Source organism: Melampsora larici-populina (assembly GCF_000204055.1).
Source record: "Melampsora larici-populina 98AG31 unplaced genomic scaffold MELLAscaffold_4, whole genome shotgun sequence".
NCBI classification, from domain to species: Eukaryota; Fungi; Basidiomycota; class Pucciniomycetes; order Pucciniales; family Melampsoraceae; genus Melampsora; species Melampsora laricis-populina.
In genome coordinates this window covers 437,103-446,285 of record NW_006768768.1, presented here as the reverse complement: position 1 = coordinate 446,285, position 9,183 = coordinate 437,103, and positions in this window count along the sequence as shown.

Sequence of the window (9,183 nt, the reverse complement as noted above, 5' to 3'; positions counted from 1 at the left end):
CCGAAGTTGTAAAGAAGAGCTCAGGAGGATTGGCCGTGAGACTCAGCAGATGGTTCATCACGCTGTGAAGACTGAAGAAAAGCTAGATGGGTTACTGGCTTTGTGCACTAGTGGTAAGAGCATACATTACAGAGGTTGAATTTTGTTTCTGATGGTATTTTGATTTAAATTGTAATCCACAGATTATAATAGTAGTGGAGACGGTGGAAGGCAAATTATTGAGTTGGTTCAACCTGGTCAGCGGGTCTCAAAAGATACATGGGAGGTCAGTGTAGCAGTCTTAAGAGCAGTTCATGATAATCTGCGTCAGAAGCATTGCAGAACATGCATGACATGGAACACAAGTGTTGGCCAATTGTTGCAAAAAACCTATCATCATACGACAGCTACAGCTGAAGAAATTGATTCATTGATACGCCGCTGGGATGGTTTATTGAGTAGGAGTAAGTCAACCTGGGAATGTATTGTAAATGCAGAAAATATAGATGCTACAGCGCTGGATGAGCTGGAAATCTTTGAGCAGGAAATGTTCCATGCGGAGGGTGATATAGGGCAGCTTGGTCAGCTAGTGGATAACATGTACATCATTGATGAAAATGATGAGGATGATGAAGAGGATAATGATTGGAGAGGAAGTGGCATGGATGTGCCTTAATTGATTGTATAATCTTTCATTTCTTAATTGGTTGCTTGCAATTTTATAATTTTTTCATTATGATTTGAAATCTCATCTATGTGAATGGAATTCACATGTAGGTGAATTGTATTCACATGTAGGTGAATAACATTCACATGTAGGTGAATAACATTCACATGTAGGTGAATGGAATTCACATGTATGTGAATGGAATTCACATCATTCACATGTATGTGAATGTTATTCACATGTAGGTGAATGTTATTCACATGTAGGTGTATGGAATTCACATGTATGTAAATGGAATTCACATGTAGGTGAATGGTATTCACATGTAGGTGAATTGTATTCACATGTAACATATGCGCAGATGGTCTTCACATATGCGCAGATGGTCTTCACATATGCGCAGATGGTATTCACATGTATGTGAATATACTTTGGGTGTATAAATGGGATTCAAGTTCCTGTGTATGTGAATGTGATTGTTTCACATATGTGAATGTAGGTGTAGGTGGCGGTGGAGTGATATTGAGATCTAATACATGTGAACAGAATTGAATTCCGTTCACATACATGTGAATCAAATTCACATGCACATGAATACACCCTGTGTACAAATGAGATTCAAATTCCTGTGTATGTGGAGTGATATTGAGATCATATATGAATTGAATTTACATACACAGGAATTGTATTCACATATATGTGAATGTAATTCACATTTATGTGAATTTAGTTCACATGTATGTGAATTTGTTTTCCGTGTATAAATGTGAACCAAATCCCTGTGTATGAGGATGTAGGTGTAGGTGGTGGTGGAATGATATTCAGATCACATATATATGAGTTAAATTTACATACACGGGAATTGTATTCACATGTATGTGAATGGAATCACATATATGTGAATGTAATTCACATATATGTGAATTCTATTCACATGTGTGTGAATTGAATTTCCATGTGTAAATGTGAATCAAATCCCTGTGTATGAGGATGTGACCGCTTGATATATGTGAATGTAGGCGTAGGTGGTGGTGGAGTGATATTGAGATCACATATATATGAATTGTATTCACATACATGTGAATTGCATTCACATATATGTGACTTTATTCACATCTATGTGAATGCAATTCACATGTATGTGAATTAAATTTCCGTGTGTAAATGTGATTCAAATCCCTGTGTATGAGGATGTGACCGTTTGGCATATGTGAATGTAGGTGTAGGTGGCAGTGGAGTGATATTGGGATCTGATACATGGGAATTCGATTCACCTATATGTGAAGGGCATGCACATATATGTGAATGCGCTGTTCCCATATTGATGGAACTTGCTCTGCTGGGTATGTGTATGTGATAGGTGTTCAAATCTATGGAGCCGCAGGTGTTATTCTTTAAAAAGATGGATTTGATATAGGTGGCGGATCCGACGCGTCGGCCGCGTCATGGCGGCGGGGGCGTCGGTAGGGAGGTCTCGGATACAAGCCGACGAGAAAGACATGTTTCTCGTCGGCTTATGTCCGAAGTATCCAGGAGCCACAGGTGACATTCCTCATGTTGTCTTAGGCAAGCTCAGGGAGCTCAACTATTGCCGTAAGGAGCTGTCTTTAGCAAATAGCAAGTCTCCAACTATTCAGGGCATCAATACTCACGGCTCAGGGATCTTTAAAGAGACTTTCTAGTAATCACCTGAATTTTTCTACAGGGTATAGGGCAAGCTAGAAAGATTAGAGCTCAAGCCAATCACCTCATGACCTTCAGTTCAATTGTACACTCTTGATCAGGATTTGGATCAAGGCATCCTTCCTTGCTGGACAATGCACCACTCTACAGTGCCCTACATACACAGTCCTTTTCAAAAACACCAGGAGAAGTGTGTAATTTGTTGTGAAATATGATCAAAATACTCCGAAATAACTGATAGCTTTATCTTTTGACCAGCTTACGCCACAATGTTTCTGTGATTATGTCAATACTGTAGCTCTCCCTCAATTCCACCCTGGCCGGACCATCTCATTAGTTACTGCCTATTGGTGGATGTACAAGATTGGTTATAGGCCCCAGGAGTACAAGAAATTATCATACTTTGATGGACACAAGCAACATGATTTTGTCAAATATCAAAAGAAGTTCTTGGCCAAGTTTGAAGAGCTTCAAAAGAGATCTTGGGTGTATGTTGGGGCCAACCTCAAAAACTCAACTCCAGTTGATCCAGAGAAACTTGAAGATTTGTGTGAGACCGTCTTTGTGTACCATGACAAGTCTACTGTACATGCAAAGGAGCGTCCTTGACTTTCATGGCTCTTACCTGGAACCACTGAATTCCGATCTAAAGATCAAGGCTGATTGATTCATATCTCAGATTTCATCTGCAAGACCACTGGCTGACTCATGGTAACCGCCGATCAAGTGTGTGATCTCAAAAGCAATGGATATCAACCTGTTCTACCCAAAATCAATGACGCTGCAGTAGCCATATACCCAGGAGCTAAAGGAGATCCATGGTGGGACATGAAACAGTTGATTGATAAGGTCAAAACACAAGCTCTCCCAATCTTTGAATCAATGAATCCGGATTGTCAGGGGGTTTTCATATTTGATTGCTCTTCAGCTCATAAAGCATACGGTCCTTCAGCACTACAAGTTCAAAAGATGAATCTTAGCTATGGTGGGAAACAAGGTCATCTATGTGTAACACCATCCCTTTGGACAATCCTTTCATCCCAACCGAGCTTCACGGACAGACCCAGCATATGGTATTTCCATCTGATTACCATATTCCTGACCTTTGAGGACAGCCAAAAGGCATGAAAATGGTATTAGAAGAACAAGGCCCTTGGGACTATCATGAAAAGCGAGTCGCTCCATTGGGACAACCTCCGCTACTGACAAAGTGCACCAAGTGCAAAGCTTCAGGAGTAAGCCAAGATGCAAAGAACAGATCCATGTGACACATTCAAGAAGCTAAAGCACATGGATTATTTGTGTCCAAATAACAATGTGGTGCAAGGAAAGATCTAGGGATCACAAGCAGTGATTGCCTTTGGTTTAGGATTCTTTCATTACAATCTGAATTTTTAAACAAGAAGCCTATGCTTCAGATGGTAATTGAGGAAGCTGGCCACACCTGCTTGTTCTTGCCCAAGTTTCATTGTGATCTAAACCCAATTGAGCTTTTCTGGGGATACATCAAACACATCGAGTCTTTCTTTTACAATTTCTTGTTGATGCCAAACAGCTAAATGTTCTCTTCTTTGTAGAATATCACCGCAGTTCACTTGAGTGCAAAACCTTCCAGCACGCCAAAGATTCTTTTGAGAAAGTCCGACAATCTTTCCCCTTAGATGTCATACAAAGATATTTTTGCAAAATAAATCAACAGCACTCGGCGTCTCTGTAGGTTCCCCAAGTTCATCACTTATCTCTTCTACAGCTGACTTGTAAATGCTATCACGTAGGAACGGTCTGACTGGTGCTGAAGCCAATAAGATGCCCAAGCGTTACCGAGGACATCACACAATCCCTAAAAACGCTTTCATGCATGTGGATGTGCTCTGTAACTAGACCCTCAACTCAGTTCAATAGTTAACTGATGATTGATGCACAGCATTCTGACCACCTTAGATTTACATCTCACCAACGTCGGACCGTTACGCTGAATTACATTACTCACAACTTTTTGGGCAACGTACCGTTCCAAAATGAAAGGAACCGGCACCTTGTGATAATGTAACACAAGACTAACATGTTTTATATTTGAGCGCAACAATACAGATTTTAGAGGGCCAGAACAAAAAATAAACACAACACAGCCAAATTGAAAAAGCCCAGAACGCAATGGCCAGACAAGCAAAAACAGGCAAAAAAGATTTTTTTTGAAAAAACACACACTCGGTCACTAGACTTGTTTAACAAACAGTAAAAAAGAAACATAACATTCTTTTACTTTTATATGAGATAATCAAGAACAGAATCTTTTATCAGTGAGGCTGAGAAAAGAACAGACACATTGAGAAATCAAAGTTTTTGTGTGATATAAATGAATGAAGCTAAGGGGGAGGCTTTTCTTTCCCTTTTCTCTTCTTGACAGCTTCCTCCCAAGCTTGGATGATCAAACCAACATCTTTGTAATCGTCAGTAATGGGAACCCCCCCCCCCCGCGGAGCCACAGTCGACTACCCACACACATCTCAATGGTGCAAGGGGCCAAACGAACTTGCACCGCAGTAGCGACATCGGCTGCAGCTGAAAAGGTTTGCTCAGCTGCAGCTGAAGATCCCGGGCCAATAGGTAGTCCCGTGCAAGGGAAGCCAGTACAGGATATTTATATTTGTGTTCCTGAAGATGAGGTCGGCATAAAGGATCAGTTAGATGTAATACTGAATATTAGGTAGTACTACTTACCTTCCACCATTGAAGAACCACCTCAGGACCATTATCCACCCCTGCCAAAACTAATGGGTCTTCAACCTTCAAGTTATGCTCCAACTCATTAGCTACTGAGGAGGTGGATTGAGTCTGATAGAGCCGATATATATTGGGCACATGAGTCGCTTGGGCTTCGCGTTGAGGGCTTTGAGGTGATTCAGAGGGAAGATCTAGTTTAGACTGGCGTTGAGTAAACTGTTCATTAAGGTATTTGGTTGCGTGGGTGGTTATTGCATGGTCCGTTCCAAGAGTATGATCAAAAAACCGTGATTGAAGGGAAGGGTGGAAAACAGTGGCCATGAGAAGAGTATTGCAACCAAGGGCTTCCTCGTAGTAAACTTTTGTTTGTTCAATACAAGCATGCAAAAAAGGTTGCATGCGATCATCTTGTGGAAGAGCCGCCGATTGAGCTGTCAAAGAGGTAAGTAGGTTTTGATACTCAGCAAGTACCATACAACCGGTGGGAGCATTGGCCTCCATACGCTTGGTCAGAGTCTTCAATGGCTGATCAGAACCCTTGAGTCAGTAATTATTCAGATGATTGAATTAGAGGTTACAGGCCAACTTACTTGCAATTCATCAAGTAAGTCTCTCGCATCCCTCCAGGCGGAGATAGAGAAAAAAGTCTCTTGGAAATACCCTGATGCTTTCTTGGAAGTCTTCTTATAGTTTCTGGACTTCTTGGCTTGAGACTTCGCCCCGTCCTCTTTCAGCATGTCATCAATAACCTGCACAAGCAAATTGGTTGATCAGTCTCCAACATAGCTTCAAAATCATGGCGACTTACGACCTGATTTTCATACATTCGCTCCCATCTGTCGAGACAGATGTTCCATTGGATACCATGACCAGCTATCAGAGAGCGGCCAGGTCCTTCACCATCACTGCCAACATTTTTATCTCGGATCTCACAATGCGAGGTATTCTCGGGTCTATGCCCTTGGACAGATCTTGTCTGAGGATTTGATCCAAGCCATTTCATGACACATAAGATTGCCTCGGATTGAAACCTTGGACAGGATTTATCCAAGGATATGCATCCAATGATGCCTCAGATTTCTCAACCTGAGGCAAGTATGTTGGCAGCGCATCCGGTTGCTTTCGCCTCGGATCTAATCGACGGGCTTTAAAGTCCTCGCGCCATGCGCTAGATCGTGTGATCTTCTTCACAACAAAGTCCAGCTGGTTTCAAAATAAACATTGTCAGTATGAATTCAAAACACATGATAAGTAATTACATACATCTTGGGTTAACACTTTCAATCCATTTGCTTTCGTCTTGTTTGGCTTAGGTAAGATATTGATGGCCTCCATATCCCAGTAATCGTTGTAAAACTTATAACCCAACAAGGGTTAAACAGAGCTGGAAGAGGATAATCTACTAATATAAGCACTAGTAGAAGTTGTCTGAGACTGCTCTTCTAAAACAACACAATCAGGAAAGACTCTGTTGTATTGAGTACAGATAAGGCACCAGAGAAATATATCTTCACACGTATTTTAACTTCAAAAGCACAATTTGTATTACTATCAACACTGCTATAGTGTTATTCCCAAATGATAACTGAAGAAAGAAGCAATATCTTATTGATATTATTCCCTATGAGTCTTTATGACTATAAAACTAAAGTAAATTTCTCTTTATAATTGTAATAAAGGGCGTATTTAAGTGACCAGGTACTATTAGAATAAGTTTATAATGATAAACAAAATAATAATGGCGTAAATGATAAAGAAAAAAGGGGAACAACAATCCCAAAATCCTCTCAAAGTATATATAACAATGTACTCCAACTTTTACAATGGTCAACAGCCTCAAAACCAATCAAATCCGCCCAGAAATCCCTAAAAGCCTATGATGACGCAATGTAATGATTTTGTTACTAATAAATGATGTAATTTTCACAGCCAAAAGTGATCAATGACGCAATAATATGATGTACAGCACTTCTTATGATGAATACAGGTGATTTTTTCCTTGTAAACTAGCTGAAAACCAATTTTTGAGATTACAAATTTTTTTCAGATGTGCTCCAATTTTTGATTACTAAAGTGCACCTTGTAGCCCTCGTGTTACTGATCATTTCTGACACCTATATGACCTACTTCTGATGAGTGATGAGTAAGATATCGAGTTGTGAAGTTAAGGTTTTGAGCATTACATGTTGACTTGTGACTGTAAATTCAAGATTCACACCAATTCTTTATTTGCCTTATAACTTTTTTCATACACCTCCGCTACTATTGATTTAAAGTTTTTAAATTATGTAATCCACTCTTCTGCGTTGAATGAGCCATCTACCAACCTAATCTGACGTCATTTGACATATGTAATAAGCTGAAAACCTTCATTTCTGACGAAATTCACCCATTTTCTCCACTTTTCACAGCTGTTGCTCTCTTTCTCTTGCTCAAGTAATATGACATCATCTTCTATAACCTTAAAAATCCTGGAAAAACCTCTTGGCAACCTTAAATTCCATTACTACCACTATTAATAACTTCTGTTTCTTCTTATCAACCTTCAAGATTAAAATTTTCACAGTATAATATAATGTTGTTCTTTCATATTCTAACCAGATTAAAATTTTCACAGTATAATATAATGTTGTTCTTTCATATTCTAACCTTTGTACCTATATTTTCGAATTTTTCTTATGTTTTTCTTTCTTTCTTTTTGTAATGAGTTTGTGAATAAACTATGATAATCTTAATAAGTAATGTGAAATAAAATGATGTAATGTTAACCTTATGACCAATACATAAGCCTACAAGAGCTTCAATTGATCAAAAACCTCCATTTTGAATTTTCTTTCCTGCTAAATCCTTCTAATAAACTGGTAAACTGCTAATTGTGAATTTTTTAATTGATCCCATAAATTGATCACCACATTGTCCTCAGCGGTGTCATCTGGGTTTTGTTCCAATTCGCTCACGTCGTCTTCGTCATGTTCAACATCAGACTCTTCTTCGTCTGATGGTGAGGAACCGACAAGGATAGCTGGGTCAATATCATCTTCAGTATCATTTTTGGTAATGGTGGGTAAGTTGTCAGGTGAAGGGAAGAAACCAAGAACTGAGTGTCGCTGATTATTAGTCGGAAGTCCAAGGGCTGCTATCCCGGCGTTGACAATTAGGCCAATCTTGTGACACATGCATTTGATGTGCATGGTGTCAGGATCCCCTGCGTAATCTGAAGAATAGCTGTTGTGTTCTTGAAGTTGATTGTGCATCTCATTTGCCAATGTCATGTTGTTTGAAGCCGAGTCAGTGGCATGAGCTAGCATGTAATACATCAAAATGAGCAGAAGGTATTAGCAAACTTCTTCACATATAAAACAGGTGAGTGAAAAACTTATCTTCTTATAAATATCTCGCTTCTTCAGTACGGTGATCAGTGGCTCCGCAAGCCACGCACCCTTATGATGATGTGCAACTCGTTTCAGGGTGAGATGGCGAGATACAAAATTCCAGTCCTTGTCGATAAAGGTAGAAACTCCACCTATAAAAGCCCATAAATTACCTTTCACAGTCCACACATCGTGGGTTAGTGTGAACTTTCCAGGAATGGACTACATCAATACCAACCCGAAATTAGAACAGTTATCAGATATCTCAATAATAAAAACCCAATAAGAGAAACACTTACTTCCAGCTCACTATAGACCGTGTCTCTTAGATTAAGATGGAGGTGTTTTGCCTTGTTGGCGGTCCACTTACGGTTGTAAAGGCGAGCATCAGGTCAAGCATAGTAGAAAGCCGCTTGAAGTAGTGGGTCTTTGATTCGAGACCATGGCAAGGCTTGCCGTACCTGCCATAGTGTCAACAGACAATTGAATGTCTTCATATCAAATTTGGGAATGACAGTAACAAAGTTGTTCATAGCTGAAAATTTATGAGCGTTTGCTAATTTCTGTGAGTTGACCTCGTCAACACTTGGTGGAAGCTTGCAGCCACAAGCAATTGCTTTGTTCCGACGTGGGCACCCAACCTTTGATCTTCCAGGCTGATTGGACCCATCGCGGTGGATTTTCAGATTTGATTGTGTTGTTCCATGGCCTCGACAAACTTTTCCACACCAAAGGCAAGTGTAATCCAGAGGACACGCC